This window comes from Platalea leucorodia (genome assembly GCF_965183815.1).
Source record: "Platalea leucorodia genome assembly, chromosome: W".
Classification (NCBI taxonomy): Eukaryota; Metazoa; Chordata; class Aves; order Pelecaniformes; family Threskiornithidae; genus Platalea; species Platalea leucorodia.
Genome location: NC_138859.1, coordinates 12,451,353 through 12,471,724, shown reverse-complemented (window position 1 = coordinate 12,471,724; position 20,372 = coordinate 12,451,353). Strand labels below are relative to the sequence as shown.

Below are 20,372 nucleotides of genomic sequence, written 5' to 3'. Positions count from 1 at the left end.
GTCCTTGGGTTTTCTTAACTTAGGTGGATTAATCTATTTCCTAACAGGGTTTTTCATCTCTTCTTATAGCTAATTTTCTCTAGACTGAATCAATCAGCTTAAACAGAATCATGGAATGTTTTACTACGCTTATATACGGGAGTTATATTTTAGGAAGCTTCAGTTTTAAATGCTATTTTGAGATAACCAAGTGTTTCAAGTGAGATATCCAGAAATCAGCTGGATCATTTGAAAATTACAGTGGTTTACTGGAGATACGTTATTCTGTTTGAGCTCTCATGATTTAAGGTGTGAAGATAATACAATACTATTCCATCATATTACTTTTAATTTATTTGACTTTTCAAAATTTCAGAATAATCTCTTAACCGTTTTAGTCTCCAGAGAAGTAAATCTTGTGTACATGGTACCCTGAGACAAAAACAGTGAGTTATTTACCTGTCATTTCTCTTTCCTAAAAGTTCTCTGAACCTTTCTCCTGCATGTAAGAAATTCCTGCAAGAGCTCATTCTCATTTTCCTTATCTTTTGATTCCATTTATAAGATGCATTTTTCTAGTTTACTTTTATTCTCTTGAAGTCAAGAAAGTGGCTACAGATAACTGTGTGTCTGAAGCATTGGCAGCTTGTGTGTCCCTGAAGTAGCCTTCAACAAATCCTGAGGAAATTCCTACATAATCCCAAACTGAAAACAGACTCAGGAGTGGAAGTCCATGGATACTGTATTTATAGATGGCTTTTTCTCTTTTCACAGGTGAGTTGAGTCAATTATTACTTTCCACGTATTTCTGTGTCTACCCAGTTGATGGCACCTAGCTAACAAGAAGCTCAGTTGTTATGAGAATCCAAAACTCCTTCTGACTGTGTCTTCTCTAAACTATTCGTCCAGAGAAAGATTTTATTATCAGTTTGACATATTAATCTGTAATCACATTATTTTTGCATTTTGTCTCTTTCATTAGATGTTAACTGATAAATCAACGGGGCACTCATCTTCACAGATTTTTCTTGTGAAGCATGAGATGGTCTGTAGATAAATCATTCTAACATTTAGACAACTGCAGTGGATTGGAACAACTGTTTCTGAAAGAGCTCTTTCAGCTGTTGTTCACTTGTTGCTTCTTTCTGTTGCATCAGCTCTCTGGTTCCTTTGGTTACCCACCCCCCCCCCCCAGCCATCTGGCTTTGAGACTGAAGGACAATATGGCCTGCCTGAAGCAGGCCTCAGATTCTCCCAGTATTCTCTTCTTGCCCTAAAGAAAGAAAAGGAAATATTACAAAACTTTCATTACTTTCACATTAATTCAGACCAAATGTTCATTTTGAAGAGGGATGAGAATTTTTGTAGCTCTCCTACTGCCCCTTTGCCCCTTTTACTGCTCCCAGATCAAATTTAATTCTTCAAAATTATTAACACAGAATGTTTACGGTTATATTTAGACCTCCATATTGGTTAAGCTAGTCTGCTGCATGGACCAATGTAAGCCTTTATAAGGAGGGTGCTGGTGTGCTTTCCAGTTCAGATATACATACCTTGCTCTGACCCAGGGTTTGGTATGCATGCTCAGGTTATTGCCCCAGCTGCCATGTTTCTCAGAAGCTTCTCGCAAAAATCCTCTTTCAGGAGCCAGCTCCTCAGCTATTGCTCGGATGTGATATGGCTCAAATCCACAGCAGCCTCCAATGAAATGAATTCCTAAATCATAGGCCTTTCTTGCATATTTTTGAACATCCCATCTAGTTACAATTCTTGGCTCCAGACCTGCAAAGACATTCATATCTTAAATTTTCACCATGCTCCAGTTCACCGCATTTTTTTGTAAGAAATCACATTATTGAGACACTTGCACACTATTTGCAAAACTGGTTGTAGATGTAGATGTTTGAGCTGTCTGAGCTAGAATTAATAATGCAAACTTTCAGGAGTCTAGCTTTTAGATTCTGTTATGCTTTGCTGAGCTATGCTTGTTGTAAGCTGCTTTGGCTTTGAAAAACAGCACCTAATATCTTCTGAGACTGATCAAGCCCTAAGTCACATGCTTGCCATTCTGCCAGAGTTCTTAGCTGAAGTACTGGAGCACTTTCAATGTTATGCCCACAAGTCCAAAGAGTTCTTAATGAACAATCAATATCTGGGAAATCTGATTACAGTACTCTAATCTGTGAAAGGAGAAGGTATCATCAGCCTACCTGCAACAGGAATAAGCCTGCTTGTTATTCCTCAGGAATGCTTACTACACTTTTTTCCATGACCAGCTAATGGCAGGCAGTTGTTTCGCTGACAGCTGGGATCTGTAGCTATTTCTTAGCCCATCCCTTACTTAGTTATAAGCCCATCCATAAGCAGTTTGCTGCCTCAAGCCACTTCCTTGTGGAAAGTTCTGTGTGTAGATGACTTAGGATGGCTAAGATGCAACCTTTCTTTTGAACCCCTCTTCGTGTTGCAGGTTGTGGTAAGCAGAGCGGAGGGACGCCAGAGCTGAGAGGAAAGACGTGTGGAAGGAAAGGAACAGAAAGTGAGAAGAACAAGGAAAAGCACACCTGAAAGGGAAGGAGGCACAGGAGTTGCAGAACTGGAAAGAAAAGACCAGGGACTGGAGAAGAAACTTGAAGGAATAAAAATACAGGAATAAAGGAATAAAAATCCTCCCACTTCTTTATGCACATCTGCAGGAGATGAATCAGCTTGGTTATGAGGAGAGTGCAGCATGATGTCTGGGCACTGAACATTCCTCTAGGCAAAGAAGCCGTGGTGAGGTAGTAAGGTTCCAGCACCACAGCAGAAGTAGGATTCTTCTTCCTACATCCTGTCCCAGAAATGCCTAATATGCAAGAAGGTGATGCAAAGCAGATCTGCTCAAAGTCCAGTGAGTAGTTAAAGAGACAGATTCAGAAAATAAAAAACAGAAGGGAAAAAAATGAAATGGTCTTAAACAGAAAATTATTGGTCTCAGAGGGAAAGACTGGACAACGGAAAAATAGATGGTCTAATATCAGAAGGAAAACCAGATTAAGCTATCTTAGAAAGCTGTTTAAATAAAAGTTTGTGTACAGTCCTGCAGATGTGAGAGAAAGCATCAGAAGCATCAATTCATGATTTCCTTGTCTCTCATATATCATTAAAAAGCTAATGCAAAATTGATACAAAACGATCAACAGTAAGAATGCAGCATCTTGCACTCAATTTATACCCGTATAAGCAACTAAACTCCAGGAGAACAGTATAGGGTGTTTCCCTGTCTTCTCCGTCACCCACCCTGTCACAATCAGTCCTTGTGTTTCAGGAGCATAAGGACAGCACCAACCTAACAGCTCTGAAGAAACATGGATAGACTCCGCCATAAGAACTGGCCACACATGGTGAAACATGGTGATTGAAAACAAGCAGTATGCTACGAAAAGAAGTTGCCACATAGATCACGTTTTGTGGGGTTTTCTTCCCCCCTCCCAAAAATGACTAACATTCTATTTTCCGTGCCTGTCAATGTACAGTATTTTTCTTGGCTTTATTCAGAATTAAATATCTCTAGCTTAACAGTTTATGTTATCATTTACAGTAAAAAGATATTGAAATTTTCATCAACTTCTGATGAGAAGATTGTAATGTGCGCCTAGATTTAGCCCCTCTGTACGTCTACTCTTGAGATAACTGGGTATGCTTTGACTGACCAGGACTTTTCTGTCTAAAACATTGTCCTTGCTTAACTGGTGACATTTGAGAGCAATTGCAGTAACACAGAAGGGAAAACACAGAAAACTGGAAAAAGTTCTAAAGATAAATAAATACTGCTGGTATCTAGATGCTGGAGTTTGCCAATACAACATAGCCAATGCTTTTCTAGAAACTGAGATCTTGTTGGCCTGTACAGAGGTTATGTACACTTCAAATACCTAAATGCCTCTTTGTGCATATTGCCTTCCACAAAAAGCAGAGTCAACTGGGTCAGTTTAACAATGATTTACCAAACTACTTCTCTGCCATCAAGTGATCAGTTGCTCCTTCTGGGTAGTGCAAACATTCACAGAACCAGGCTTCTCCAATTGACTCATGAAATTTCTGAAAACTGACATCTCATACAGTTTGCTTATAACATACAAACCAAGAACCATAACAAACCAAAGAGTGAATCCTTCAATTAACTTGATTACTTACTGCATCTGTTCTATCATTTTTGCTTGCAATCAGAGGAGTTATACGAAGGAATGAATAGGATAAATGAGTTCCTGACACTTTTAAACATCCCAGAGTATTTTCAGAACCCAGACATGTTGTTATTATCTAATGAATGCCTCAGGCTCATGCTTTATTCTTTTTCCTTCATTTACGTAGAGAGGACTTTTAAAATAAAATATCTTCCTGAAAATCACATCCATATCTTTTTTTTTTTTCCTAAAAATTCAAGTTTCAGTTGTTTTAATACCTTATTTTATAGGCTGATCTTGAAAAGAAGAATGTATGATATCTGAAAATGAAGGCATTTTTCTAATCAATTTTAAAATGTTTAGGCTGCTTTTTTCCTCTTATCTTAAGAGGATGTGACCTTCTACATCCCAGGTGGGAATAAGCCCTAAATACACAAGCCTTATATACACATAAAGTGGCTGAATCTTTCGGTCTTTTGGGTAGAATTTCTGCTGAGCATAAGAGTGATGAATCCATCTCCAAACTGCTAATCCATTTGTAAGCAACATCAAAGAACATATTCCCTCTTCTGCTTTCTCTCTAATCTCACTTATCTTAGACAGTTACACTTGCAAGACTGAACCATTATGAGTGCAAGAATCATGCACCTATACTAATGATCCAGCTCTGCATATGCATTATACATTAAATCCCTATGCAGGTAAACATTATAGGGCTCATGGGCTAGACGTCACAACCGAGAATGCTGGGGAGCTCCAGTCCAAAGGCATTTAAAGTCTGGGTTGTTTTTAGTGTATTTGCTCTTGTTAATTTCTTTGGACTATTTTACAGCTGTCCTGAACAAGGTTCTATAGCACAAGAAAAAAAAAACAACATTTTTTTTTAATTGATTTAGGTTGTGGCACTTTAACTGTTTTCATCATAATTTCACTTTCAGTCACATGCTGTGATACTGCTGAAATACTCTCATTATCTGGATGATCTTTAACCCAATCCATCTATGCAGAATGCCAGACAGGATAATTGAGACTGATCCTATTGTACAGGAGGATGCCTTGCAGTTTCAGCTTTGCTAAAAGCTAGGGGAAAAAAAGGAACAGACAGTAAATAAATTTAAAAAAAAAAAAAAAGATACCCTTGTCTTACCAAAGGGAAATTCTGGAAGGTCAATAAATCCTTGCTTCCCACAATCAGGTGTATGGAAAGCAAGTGGTTGGGACATCAGGTGAGCTTTCAGTTTAGCAGCGTGCAAGCCCTCTTTCATCAGTCTCACAGTTTCCAGGGAGGTATCTGGGTCAAAATGGCAGTTGACTCCAACAATAGAAGCACCTAGGAGGAGGAAAATAAATAAGTTCAAGTCACATCTCCCTAGGAAGTGGGAGGTGAAAGTTCTTAGCCACAGCACTCCATAAGCAGAGCAGTCCATCTGTACACCAGCACTATGAACACAAGCGTCCTGGTTTCAGCTGGGATAGAGCTAATTTCCTTCCTAGTAGCTGGCATAGTGCTGTGTTTTGGATTTAGGATGAGAATAATGTTGATAACACACTGATGTTTTAGTTGCTGCTAAGTAGGGCTTACACTAGTCAAGGACTTTTCAGCTTCCCATGCTCTGCCAGGTGCACAAGAAGCTGGGAGGGAGCAGAGCCAGGACAGCTGACCCACACTGGCCAAAGGGCTATTCCGTACCATATGACATCATGCTCAGTATATAAGCTGGGGGAGTTGGCCGGGGGGCAGGGATCTCTGCTCGGGGACAGGCTGGGCATTGGTCAGCAGATGGTGAGCAATTGCATTGTGCATCACTTGTTTTGTATATTCTTTTATGATGATGATGATGATTATTTTCTCTTCCTGCTGTCCTATTAAACTGTCTTTATCTCAACCCACAGGTTTTACTTTTTTTTTCAGTTCTCTCCCCCATCCCACCAGGAAGGGGAGGAGGGTGAGCGAGTGACTGTGTGGTGCTTAGTTGCCGACTGAGGTTAAACCACGACAACAAGGTAGTTGGATTAGAGCCAGCCTCAACTCTCCTGAGGCTGATCATTCCATTTACATCTCAGTTGCACTCTTTACCTTCCTGATGAGGAATCACATCTCCCACCCTCATGCAGTTGCTTTTCTCATCAGTGCTCAATCAGTGAAGACTGATTATGTACAGCCACATATACAAATAGCTAACAGGTTCCTAACACAGGTTCTGCCTTTGGATTTCAACTCTTAACTCCAAAGGAAAAGAGTAGTTCAGAACAGATATAATAAAACCCCTGTATGGTCGGTCCATCATGCCCCTGATTAATTCCTTCTGCCCTTCCCTTTGTCCTGCAGAAAACACAGCATTTGATAGGCAATAAGATTAATTTTTTCATTCTCTTATTCTCTCATCCTGGATTTGAACTGTGCTCCACACATTTCTAAAAACATGAGCAGAGAATCAAAGGCGGCTTTGGATTCTGCTTATGTTTCATAATCCTGAGCCCAGAATTTGGGGCTGGGTCTGTAATCAACTTTGAATAGTTTTAGGATTTTGTTCTACTCAGTATCAGCTGCCTGTGGCTATTGCTCCCAATACCATCCTGGTTAATAAGGATTTTATAGCTGCATTTTCATACTTTTTTTTACAGGACTGCTCTAGTAAAGTACACATAGAAACTCTTCCACAGGCTCAAAACTTTCATCAAGTATAATTGGGAAGCTATCTACTTGAGATACACATCCATTTATCTCAATGATTAAGGACTTAACTTTGTTCCATACTTTTAAAGTGCAGATTAAAACAGATTCTTACCAGCCTTTACCAGTCGGACAGCACATTGTCCGGGGGGCACGCCATGCATGTCTCCTTCTGGACAATGCACATTGTAGCTGCAACTGGCTTCCTAGATTCTTTTAGGACTTCAACAGCCCAGACAGCTTCTTCAACATGTTCAAAATACTGAAAGAAATTAAAAGTGGACTACTTTCGTTTCTTGGAGATGAAACATAAACACATTAATCCAGACCCCAAATTCACCAGCAATACAATGACTTGATTCTTTTCTGATTTACACTAACAGAATTCAGTTGAGTTCACTGACCACACAGTTAAAAAAGGATTTTAAAAAGTCAGAAGGAAAACTAAATCCAAAATAAAAAGATACTCATGTTTCAGAATAAGAATGCCCATACAGGGGGTTAATCAGGGATTTATCCCTGAAGAACTATTTTCATCTAGAAAAGTCACCATGGGTTGGTTACTTACGGAGTACAGGAGGAAACAGGAACTAATCAAGATCACATTAATCTATCCTCTTTGTACTGGTACAGAATTTGACTTGACTGAGATGATAGAAATTTAGGGTTCAAGGTCCTATTCTAGGACGCTTGCAGATACTGCTGTGCATTTAGAAAACATCTGATTCTACTGGAATAAAAGTATAACAGAAAATTTTAAAGAAGGAAGCAATATATACTTGTATTCCCTAAAGTAGACTAGACATCTTAAAGTTAACACACTGTGCCAGCTGAAGGCATGTACTTTTTTACAGATTTACCTCTGCAATTAGGAAGTCAACATTCTTCTTCATAAAGCCATCTAGTTGCGTTCGAAAGGCTGCTTTAACCTCTGCTTTATCCTTGCAGCTTAAGTATGATGGTGTTTGACTGAGTCCTCCAGCCACTAAAGCATCACCTTCATTAGCCACTTCTCTTGCAATGTCACAAGCAGCTTCATTCACTTTCTGGCACTATATGAATATAGATTACATCATTTTTACCTGGTCAGAGATATGCATGTAATTTCAGAGCACAAAAAGGACAAAAGAGTTCTTCATATTCATTTATAATTTAAATGTATTTTTCTATAATATTGATTAGGAAGATCAGCATTTTTCAAAAAAATAACAAACATTAAGAAACAGATTTCTTGCAACTTATAAGTTATCATATTATCAAACACTAATACAAAAACATATTACCTTTAATACATCTTACACAAATAGTCTATAAAAAAGCAAATATTTGGTGTGAAGCAGAATTTTTTTTTCCTCTTAGAAAATAAGTTAGTTAGTTACACTTAAGTGTCTGCTTCTATTCTGAGATTTTGTGGATGGAAAAAAAAAGTAGTAATTTCAATTGATTTTTCATTCTATTTCTTAATGTATTATTTTAGTATTTTGATAATTTTCAAAATTTAAGCTATGATATGATATAGAGTCATTTAAGGCACTTTTAAAAGGATGTCATTAATTACCTGATGTTAAAGTTACCAATTTAAGAATAGCAAAGGGAAACTTATCACTATATATGATTAATTAATCACCTAGACTGAAAGACACATTCCCTGTATACCCAAACCAGGATGACTAGAACAGCTTGTGAAAGAGGTTAAGCTGGGAAAAAAAGATTTTTGGAAAAGAATCATTATTTGGGATAGATAACAAGGACTGATTAGAGCAGGTTTCTTTGTGGCCCATGGGCTACTTAGAATCTACATAGGTTTCTCTCAGCTGAAGTTTTCCATGGCTGCCTCAAAACATCCAGATGATTTTTAAGGCTATTGCTGACAGAGTGTCTTCCATTTGCACTTCTGCTCAGGTACGTGTTTGGGAACACCAGGAGCTGGAGCCATAAACCAGTTAGAGCCTGGAGGAAACTGCTTCTAGAACTGGCAGCAAATCAAGCTTGAAAGTTTTGCTGCAATGCATTCCAGTTTCCAGTTGCTTTCCCAACCCCTCTTATCATTTTTCGTTGCAGCATGGCTAGTTCCAGAGGCACTATGTTTCTGGGATATCACTTCAGACATTTCGATGTTGCATCTATTGAATGTAAAGGTACAGCATTTCAGATAAATTTGGTCATATGACATTTTAATGTCTTAACCTCTTAATTAAGCCTCAAGTGTTTCCCTAGTGTCCAGATTGTTCTAGTTTCTGACTTGGGATATCTTCACATAAATATATTCCTTCCTCTCTGCGCCCTGGAGAATCTTCTCTATTTTCCAGAGGCTGAAATAATAGACAATAGGACCAAAGGGGAAAAGATCAGAGAAAACACCCAACGACAAATCTTCTAGTCTCAAAGGAACTATCTAGAAATGTTTGTGCCAGAAGTCCCAGTGGAGATGGGGCCTGCATCTAGTGAAGGCACCCAACATCCTACAACTCCTCTGTGTAGGGGGTAAGAAAACACCAACACAGTACTTCTGTTACTGTACCAGATTACCCTTACACATGAGAAGGGGAATACTGACCACAGTGTATACCTTGGATTTTTTAGTTGATATTTTATTGAAGACATGGTCCTAAAAAAACATTCAGTTCTTATTAGCAAGTCATTATTCTCCAGGATTCTTCACCATTTTTGCAGTTGATTTGTTTCTCTGGATGCTAAAGCATTTCTTTTTTTACAATTGATTTTGCTCTCTGTGCATTTAGTCCTCCCTATACTTTGTATGAAAACTCCAGTAAACTATCTCCTCAGATGGGAAAAATAAGATGTGGGCATCCTTTTTTCTCTCTTCATCTTTGCCCCATTTTGTTATTTTTTTTTTTTCTTTCCCCTTTAACCTTGTCTTTCTTACTATTCCAAATTCTGAAATTGCACCATCTCATTCTTTGGTCCTCAAATATAACCAAAACTGTTATGACAAACTGTGAAAATACTTGATAATTCTTTCTATTAAACCTTTTGAAATGAATACACTTATTTCATATCTCCATCAAAATAGTATTTTACTCACACTTATTTTCTCAGCTACATAATTGCCCCTGTTCTCTAGTTTGTCCTCACTGGCATAAAATGTGAATGCCTGCAGAACATTGGATCCAGCTCTGAGGAATTCCCGGTGAAGCTGACAAACTGCAAAGAATTAAAAGAGACAAAGAAGAGATGTTTGGTACAGTTATTACTATTATTATCCCAAAACTAAATGTTTATTGAATTAATGTTACTGTAAAAGAAGTGATACTGTGTTTACTAGAAGAGCCATTATGAGGGAGTAGAAGCAGTACCCCAGTCTGTGTAGAATTCCTTTCTTCCCACTCTTAGAACTTTCTTCTTAGTTATTCTCTGCTAAGAATGACTGAAGATTTCTATATTTAGTTCATCAGTAGATTCAGATGCTCACGTACCCAAGAGTCGGGCCACTGAAGAACATCAAAACAACCAGCAGGTGGATCGGGCTGCTAAGACTGAAGTGGCTCAGGTGGATCTGGACTGGCAACATGAGGGTGGATTGTTTATAGCTCGGTGGGCCCATGACACCTCAGGCCATCAAGGAAGAGATGCAACAGACAAATGGGCTCGCGATCGAGGGCTGGACCTGACCATGGACGCTATTGCACAGGTTATCCATGAATGCGAAACATGCACTGCAATGTGTACCTCAAGGGGATTTGATTTTGGGCGAAAATAGCCAATGAACTGAATGGTATGATGTTAATTGCTATATAATACTGTATGTCATCACTTCTATGGTGGCTATATGCTATATCAACAGAATCACAGTAAGAATCACCCAGATTAATGAAGAATGAACTTTGATGGAACCGAGCAAAGTGCAGCGGTGATAGAACCATAACTGGCTTCAGCATGCAACAACCCAACACCACACACCATCTCTCCTGCCCTATAGGACTGTTATGAGAGATGAAGCCCAAAGTCATGGACCGAATGAACTCAACGGACATTTTAGAGGGATGGCCCATGGACTAAGGGAATGATATCTGTGTGTACATATCAAAAGACTGGAAAAGTGGTGGTGATTAATTGGAATGTATTGGAAAGGATAGGACCTGGGCATGACATAGATGGTATAGAATAAGGGGTGGATACTGTCCTGGTTTCAGCTGGGATAGAGCTAATTTTCTTCCTAGTAGCTGGCATAGTGCTGTGTTTTGGATTTAGGATGAGAATAATGTTGATAACACACTGATGTTTTAGTTGCTGCTAAGTAGGGCTTACACTAGTCAAGGACTTTTCAGCTTCCCATGCTCTGCCAGGTGCACAAGAAGCTGGGAGGGGGCACAGCCAGGACAGCTGACCCACACTGGCCAAAGGGCTATTCCGTACCATATGACGTCATGCTCAGTATATAAACTGGGGAGAGTTGGCCGGGGGGCAGGGATCGCTGCTCGGGGACTGGCTGGGCATCGGTCAGTGGGTGGTGAGCAGTTGCATCATGCATTACTTGCTTTAATAATAATATTATTATTACTACTATTTTATTTCAGTTATTAAACTGTTCTTATCTCAACCCATGAGTTTTCTCACTTCCACTCTTCCGATTCTCTCCCCCACCCCATCAGGGAGAAGGGAGGGAGCGAGCAGCTGTGTGGTTCTTAGTTGGTGGCTGGGGCTAAACCACAACAACCCACAAAACAATAATTATAATAATTTCTAGAACACTACTTATCATGTAAAACAGAGTTAAAACGCTCAACAGCTTATAGCAAATACAGGAATAATTTATTCCCTAGATATTGTATAGAGACATGAGAACACTGCAGTTTCTATGGCAGATGTTTGGAAAAGCTTTCCTGAAGTCTTGGTTCATCATACCTCATTGTCTACAGACAATCTGTGTCATTAGGGAAACATGTTAATGTGTCACGAGAATAAAATTACTGCCTTCAGCTACAACAAACACAGCATTCTATGCCAGAGAAGCTCAAACGGTAGTCTGAGTTGCTAGAGTCAATCTGCACACACAGAAGCACATCTGCTTTCAGTGAAGGAACAGTGTGGTGTCCCTTGCTTTTCTCTACTAGTACAGTATTTCATTTCTAATTACAGCCTTGGGTAACCACACTGTGATTTAACACAGCAGTCACAAAGAACTATCCAGGAACATAGATTCTAGCAGAGCTACAATTCAAAGAGTCCCTGGAATTTGCCTGAACTATCGGGATCAAATTTCAGTTTTACAGCCTTTACACAGTCAAAACATTCCTAGTGCAGAGAGTATTCTTTTTCCTACATCATTAAAACAGGCTACTGAGCCCAACTAAAAGGACTGTCTCTGTATGTTTCTAGTGTTCTGTAGTTTGTTTTTCTATTCGCCCCCATGAAAAATCATTGATGAACACTAGTCAGGAAATGTGAAAAGGAAAAAATAATCTACAAATATTTTCACAAATGCTTTATGACATTTCCATAATAAACTAGATTTATTTACCCCCATGGTTAGTGCTCTTTAAATATGGTTCCTGCATTCCTAGAAGAATGTTTGGGATTTGTGTGAATAAGGATGGAGACATTGGTAGGCAAATGAAACATAATCTAACACGTATGAATAAGGAACTTTATATCCCAAACTATCAGGTATGTGAACAGCAGACTCTTGAATGGGTCTGCATTTGGAGGGAAAGAATAGCATTATAAGTAAAGTATCAGCCTGAATCTCATTCAATCCCAGGCAAATCATTTTTACCACTAGAATACACTTAGTATTATCAAGCCCACAGTAGTCTGCATGATGCTATCAAAAACCCAAACCACTCTAATTTACTTCTTGTGTGACTTCTAGCATGTTACTGAAGCTATGTTTTCTTCCACTATTTGAGAAATGAGGTAACAGCCACATATGAGGCTAAACAATTATTAAATTTGATGCATTTTAGGAGTCAGACATACAACACTGAGTTTTCATTTCAATCTACCATGAGTTGGACATTTCACAAAAGACACAGACTTAAGCTAACAGCAGATGGGGGCAGTAAGTGCATATGCATATTGCTCAGTACAGAGCAGTAGCTCAGATACCTGATCTGGCTCAGAAGAAATATTTAGATCTCATTTCTAAACTTGTCAGTCTGGCAAAACTTCTCCTCTCTTGTAACGGAGATAATGGCCTTCAACTCACTTTTTTTTTTTTTTTCTTTCTTTTTTTTTTTTTTTCCTCCATCATTCCTTGCTGCAATCTCAGAACCTCCCTCATTCCTTACAAAGACAAGAAGGGCCGGTAGTTGTATGGTTTTTTACACCAGCTGGCTCAGACAGTTGGTCCTTCTGTTCTTTACACCTGCTTTCAAAATAACATGACCCTTGAGCATGCAGGAGCAAAGAGCAATAACAGAGGGGAGGCAGCACACTGCACTGAAAGAAATGAACACATTTCCAGTTAAGGGTGTATTTATAAATAGCCTACAAAGGGCTTATAAAAGTGTTATGTTACAGACATGAGCAATATGTTCTAGCAAATCAGTAGTAATTCTTAGAAGGCTGGGCTAACCTATGACTACTGATCACTTGTTTAAAACAAATCTGTGTGCCAATTTAGCCTATTTAAGCCATCTGCAACTGCCTCTATGTAAGGTAATGTCTTGCATTCCCCATGGACTGAGACCTACACTTCCTGAGAAGGCATGTGGAGAGGGTCAAAGACTTTTGTGGTACAAAAGAAATAAGCAAAGGGGAAACAAAGAGCATGGTATAAGCGCTACGATTTGTAAGATGGAATGCGCAGGGGCAGAAAAAGGTACAGGTGGAGAGAAAGAGAGAGGTGATAGGATGTATTTTTGGGAGATGAGGTTCAACAAATTAGGTCATCACCCTTTAAACCTTTGCTGGAGCACTGCATTATCTAAGGCTGTCCATGACCCTAAGTTAGGCATGCTACACAAAGTAACACTTGAAGGCTGAGAAGGATTAGGGGAAAAAATAGGTAAGGTGTACAAAGCAATGTAATAGAGAGGGCTAAGATCTCTATTTCTCCTTCTCCTCTTCTTCCTTCTTCCCCCTTTATAGAGGAAAAAGACTAATTTGGAAGGACATACACTTAAGACAGAACAAAGAAAATTTTTTTCCCAGGACATTCTGAATTAGCTTGTGGGATTAACTGCACATGATATTACTAGGGCAAATGCTTTATTGTAATGAAGCATACATAAATAGATAATAGCACCTGCTTTTGCACTATTTATGCTAAACACTATAATCTTTATGCTGTAAGGCATAGAATGATTGCTCATTTTGCCCCCCTCCACTGTAGACAGTCACTCCATTAAATGGGATAGGCAGAAGTTGAGTTAACACCCTTGGCACAGCAACTGATGCAATTTTATTGCAATTCTTAGGTTCTTATGAGGTTTATCAATCCTCATTTCACAGTGGAGCCAGATACATTAAATACTCCTCTTCCATTCCATTGTTTATTAAAAGCTGCCGTTTTCCTGAAGGAATTAATAAACAAACTGTATTCATTTATAATGGTCAGAACACAACAAAACAGATAGTTAACTGCAGAATTTTTTGTCACAAGATGTTGTGAAGGATAAACTTGATATCAGCTCAAGGACAGACTGGACATGTCCATGAGAGAGAAATCACTGAATGTTATTAAATACAAAGATACCATATCTGTGTCAAAAAGTCCCTGGGTTACAAATTACTGAAGACTGGGAAAGCATTCTGGAGAGGTATCACTATATGTTTGCACTACTCATATTCTTTCCCAACCAACTGCTTTTGACCAGTGTTAGAGCAAGAATAAGGGGTACGATGATTAGGGGGTCTATAGATTCTTAGACTATTCTTAACAGTGTGTAATTCTACATTGTCAAGCAACCCACTACAGGTTCCTATATATTTATTATTTATCCAACCATGTTTACCTTCACTATAGAATCACCATTTCCCAGTAAAACTGACCTGCTTCTGGGTGTTCTACCGTTGCTTCGGGAGTCCAAGGCCTAGCTTTTACATACCCCCTCTTTTCAAGAGCAAAGACGAATCCTCCATCTCCAATCACAAATTCTCCAGCATCTAAACGCTCTAGAATACCCTGCAGAAAGCAGGAAGAAAGGTTAATAATTACAGTTCTTCAGTTTTTGTGGGCTTCCTTTGTTGACATTTCCTGTATTTGCAAAGCAGATATAATTATTTGTGGGCTACCAGAAACATCTTTGCCATAATAATAAGAAGTAATCCATTTCCTTCTTGAAATTCTCTTTAAAGAATAGTAGGTGATCTGTTTTACAACATAAGGCGTTAATATATGCATATATATTACATAAGACTTTTAATTATTCAGTTTATTGTATTCCAGAGATATAGTCCCCAGAACTAGAAGTCAATGGTCTAATTCCATTCCTATGAAAGTAAAACACAGTCTCAAATTCTCCTGTAAAATATATGTGAAACTTTTTAAAATGAAACACTAGTATCACTGACCTCTTCATTAGCTCATTTGCTCTTTAGCTACAAATGCCATCATGACAGAGCCTCAGCACAAGTAGCTTGTGACACAAGATGGCACAACAAGCATCAAAAAAAGTAAGCATGTAACATTTTCCTAGCAAATAAGACACATCTCAGAATGCTGGCCTCCATTTTCTGACAGACTTTTCACTGGCCTGGGTTTCCTTACCTAGACTTACAAAATGAAAGAAAATCCTGCTTCTTTTGCACAGCCCAGAAATGTTTTAAGATGCCAAATTACAAACCTTACAGCACCCTGTGATTAACCTTGCTTCTGCCTTGAACTCTACACTAACACAAGGAAAGTGGTAATTATTTTTTTTTGTAAAATGAAAAACATGAATACAAAATATATTGATTGCACCTAATACATATTATTTTTTGTATTCCTTTCATTGCTTCATTGGATTGTTCAAATTTTCAAAAAAGTACCTTGCTGTTATACTAAATAGTACTAAATTCTGCCAGTAGATTACAAACATAATTCTATTTGACTTTAAAAAGTGGATTAATGCAGACCCATTACATTAACAAAGGTAGTGGGTACAGAAAAAGATTTTAAAAAATCAAAGGTAAGACTGAAATTGCTGTCCATAGTTATCTTTTCCTGATGGCCTACTAGCGTTTCAGTAGATGAAATTTGAGGGAGTAGGGGAAAAAAAAAGCACCTTGCGGACATAGAGTTGAGTGTGTTTTTTGTGTTGAGAGGAAGGGTTTTTTAACAATTAGCCTCCAACCTTTAGTAGATTATCTTTCTTGATAATTTCTCCTTCATTCATTCAATTATCTCACACCATACATCCAGGAAAGAAAAACACTTATAACATCTCAGCACTGCCCTTTAGGCAGCATGAGAGTATGCCTTTCCAACAAGAAGGTGCACTGTGCCAACTATGCCAGTTCCAGTACCAAGCATAGCAGTGTAAGGCTACTTGGAGGCCACAAAGCCTGGCTGAGAGGGTCGGCGTTTTTGGCCCAGGCACTGACATAGCAGCAAGGTGATGGGGCTTCTCTGCACAGTGTTGCTGTGCAGATATATGAGCTAGGCCAAGTGTTGGCTTGCAGATGTCTGCATCACATTCCATTGCACATTCTGGACTTTCCAAAATATTGACGTAATTAACTTTACAACGTTAAGAAAAAGTGCAAGCTTTTATCTTTATTTCAGCAGGACCAGGGCAAAACTCAATCTACAATACTCAGTCTCCAAAACTCAGTAATTTTCAATAAGTCTACAAGTCGTGCCTGTCTATTAGGGCAATTCTGTTGTAAGTGTAAATGTCAGGAGGCTTTGTAAAGATTGTGTTTGCAATTAACTAATTTGCAGTTGTAACAGAATGCCTCAAATGGGGCCAGAGAAAGGCACCCAAGGGATCACTGGTTGAGTCCCTGCTTCCTCTGCCTGCCAAGGAATCTTTTACAGACAGAGCCTGCTTCAGAAGTTTAATATGCAGAGAACAGGAGTGCAGAGGGGAAAACAAAAAAAAAAAAATCTTAAATGTATAAGCAACCTCAGTTGTTGCTTGTTAACTGAAGATTACATTACAATAGATACATGTTGACACAATATATAGATATATTTAAATGCACTACAATCAACAGGTTTTTTTTTTCAAGTCCCTTCTAGGATTTAACAGCAGTTTCCCTTCACAGTTCTAGCTTTTTTAAACTGCACTTTAAAGTAATCTTCACTTTTGACACACAGAAGCAACATAAGCCATGACTGAATAGATTGTGGTATCTTAATATATAATATATTGTGATATATTAAACCTAGCATCAGGGCATCTAATAGCAGGTGACATAACTATAAAGCACAAAGTGCTTAAACTTACTTTGTCAGTTCAGATTGGCTCAAAATGGAAATAACTTTTTTGCAGACTTTATTATAGGTCTGATATCATCTCTTCACACCATTTTTACTTTATCTATACTGGATAAAATACCATTGGTTCAAACAGCATATAGCTAGCATGAGTTCAGCATCAACATTGTTTTGTTCTGCCCCAGAGAACTACAACTGTGTGCTCATGCCCAATCCAGATCAAAATTGTACTGTCAAGTGATCCAGTAGTACACAGATCTGGTATTAAATAACAAGAAATAGTATCTGTAAAAAGCTAACCAGGGCTTTTTTGAGCCATCTTTTCACTGCTTCACTTTTGCTACCATGAACAAAGTTGCACCACAGTCCATACATCTATCCACGGAAGGAGTGCAAATGACTGTATGAAGATATTCCCCCAACCAACTTTAAGAATGTAACCGAACCATATAAGTGAAAAGCCTGCTTGGTCTACCTATATCCTATCTTTCCATCGGTGGAGAGAAAAAAAGCATCTCAAAATAACTATTCAGATCTTAAGTGAGCCCTCAAGAAAGGCTTATCTCTGTCCATTGCCTGTAGGAGAACCTAGGGCAATTGCCTTCTGCTAGGTGTCTGAAGTTAGGTGGCATGTGCCAAAAAATAAGCAGCAGAACAAATACCTCCTCACCTCCTTCCTTTATAACTGAGCTACCTGAAAGGCATAGAGTTCATAGACTTCTTCCCATATCCTTCTGTTCTCTTACTCTAGACTTATATGCTACATATAAAACCAAATAAAAACAGTTCTGAGTAAGAAGTGTCCAGTGTCCTACTAATAATACTGTCCTTCCAAACAGAAGGTAGAATACATGATTCCACTGACCCTCCCAAGCAGCACTGCAGGGTAGCAGTACTGGTATATGTCAGAGAGTCTGATTTAGATATTGCTCAAATGTTTATCTTGATGGCCAGAATGGCTGATGCCTGAATAACCTTTTATACTGGCTTATTTCTTTAGCTAAATGAGAGTGCGAAGGGCATGCATATATTGGAGACTGCGCTCCTATTACAAACACTGTTGGTATTCAGTCATATAAATAAAGGGAAGAGCAATTTGGGGCTTTTAGAGTTGTCAGGACGCTGGAGACAGGAATCCCATCCAATGAAGGTTTATGCTTACAATATTTACAATTTTAATGTGTTGTGAGCACTGCTTAGTTTGCATATCAAATAATATTAAGCAAAATGGTTTTGAACTTTGGTGGCTTCAATCTATGTGTTGAGAGAAATCAAGATTCTGTGAGCTGTTACAGCATTAAGTTGAATCTAATCTACCTATCTCATAACAGTGTCCAAATGTCTTTAATGGTTTGATGCTGAATAGGTATAGTTATTATTACGTCTTTACTTTAGCTTTTCACAATATGCCCTTACCCGCAGAAATACCGAGTACCTTACTTGGAGGTTAAGTGCGGTTTGCGGGTTGTGCCAGTTTTGCAGCGGCTCCCCAGGAAAGCCTCCGGGCAGGACCCCGAGGGGGCGGGAGAGGCGGCCGGGTACAGCGGAGCCCCAGCCCGACCCAGAGTCGAGCTCTGCCCTGTGCCGCTGGGAAGCTCCCGCCGCTCCCCGCCTGCGCGCCTCGCAGCACCGGCGCGAGGCTGCCTCTGCCCTACCGCGTGGTCCCGCTAGGGCAGCGCCCGCACCGCGGCAGGGGCACCCCTCCCAGCGCCCGCCGCTGCCCCCACGCCGGACAGGGGAACGGGCCCGCCGAGAGCAGGGGACCGGGGCCGAGCAGGGGAGGGAGGTGGGGGAATTATCCTTTTGCCCTGTTTCGTGGTCTTCCTGATCGGCAGCATTTTCCTCGCCAAAGGACGCTGGCTACCTGAGACTACCCAGACGACTCGGCACGAAGCAGAAGATAACCCGAGCGCTCAGCCCGCACTTTTATAACGCGGGGAGGAGGCGGGCCGCGGTGAGCAGCGCTGCGAGCGACACCCCCGGCCGGCCCGGCCCCTGCCTCCGCGGGGCGCCCTGGCACGGCCCGGGACTGACCCGCCCCCTCCCGCCACCGCCCCCGCCTGGCTCGGGGACGAGCACTGGGGGTGGGGATCGGGAGGCGCCCGGTAGCTCCTCCGGGCTGCCCCCTCGGCCAAGGGGCTGGCCAGCGCTCTCCATCCCTGCTGCGGGCGGGCTGCGCGCGGGATGAGCGCGGTGCTGCGGAGAGCCCTGCGACGGCTGCGACCTCCCGCCGCGGCGGCCGGCCCGACCCCCCCCCGCCGCCGCCGCGGCTGCCCTGCGGCCCCTCGGCGGCGGCGCGGGCACGCGCGGGCCGGGCCGGGCTGGGCGCGGGGGCGGTGAGGAGCTCCGGGCGGGATGCGGTGGGGAGGCGCTGGCAGAGGAGCTGTTAACGGTCACGGCTCTCAGCGCGTGGCCTCCGCGCGGGCGGTGCTGCCCCAGGGCGCGGCCCCAGAAGTGTAAAGCTATCTGGCGGGGGGCGGGGGGGGGAAGGTAAGGGGAATACAGCTCCTTCTGCCGGCCTGCAGTGCTCCACCAGGTGCCGGTCAGGGTCACCGGGCCGCGAAGGCCTCTCCTTGTGGGCAGGAGGTGCATTTCCCACCCCCCCCTCCCCCCGTGCCTCGCATTTCTCTGTCAAAGACCAGACTCAGCCCGGGGTAAGTAGCTGACCTGGTATAGAGAGATCCCTCCTGTTGTGTTCTGGGCCATAGCGATGAGCACAAAATGACCTATTTTACCTGGCACGAGCAAACATCTGGGTGAACCGCGTAGTTCACAGGAAAGGTGCTCCCCGGATTCTTACCAGGCTCCTGCGTTTGAAAGAAAACGTTTGAAAAGAGCTGAAAGTCATGTGATCTGATCTGATCTGAATTCTCTCAGTGCCAGGAGGCACACAAGGCGCGAACATCGTTCTTCCACTTCGATCGGTCTGCGGCTGCGTGCTCTGGAGTCCCAAGGGCCACGGCGCAGCCTTCTGTTGGTTTTTTCCTCAAGACACGACCGATCCAGTTCCATCTCCTCCTCCTCACTTCATTACTGATTTTCTCCATCTCCGAGTTGATGCTCGTCGTTTCTGCAGCTTTTTTTTTTTTTTTTTTTTTCTTTCTTCTTCTTCCGGGAGGAGGTAGTTGGCCTCCTGCCCAACCCCCATGACTTGGAGGGCCAGTGGTTTTTCTGTCAGGGTGGCCTTCCCTTAGGCTGCGCTGGTTCGCGGCACCTTCTTCAATTT

The 20,372-nt window shown here is 41.0% G+C and overlaps 1 pseudogene across 1 annotated transcript; it reads right to left on the bottom strand.

Annotated features, from left to right (window-relative positions):
• Positions 1-1,049: 1,049 nt before the first annotated feature.
• Positions 1,050-18,984, bottom strand: LOC309601742 (betaine--homocysteine S-methyltransferase 1-like; annotated as a pseudogene). The gene is made up of 8 exons: positions 18,946-18,984; positions 14,773-14,905; positions 9,863-9,981; positions 7,677-7,868; positions 6,932-7,078; positions 5,290-5,472; positions 1,533-1,761; positions 1,050-1,252 (listed from the first exon to the last, which is right to left on the bottom strand). The product of its transcript is annotated as a betaine--homocysteine S-methyltransferase 1-like (transcript).
• Positions 18,985-20,372: the final 1,388 nt, after the last annotated feature.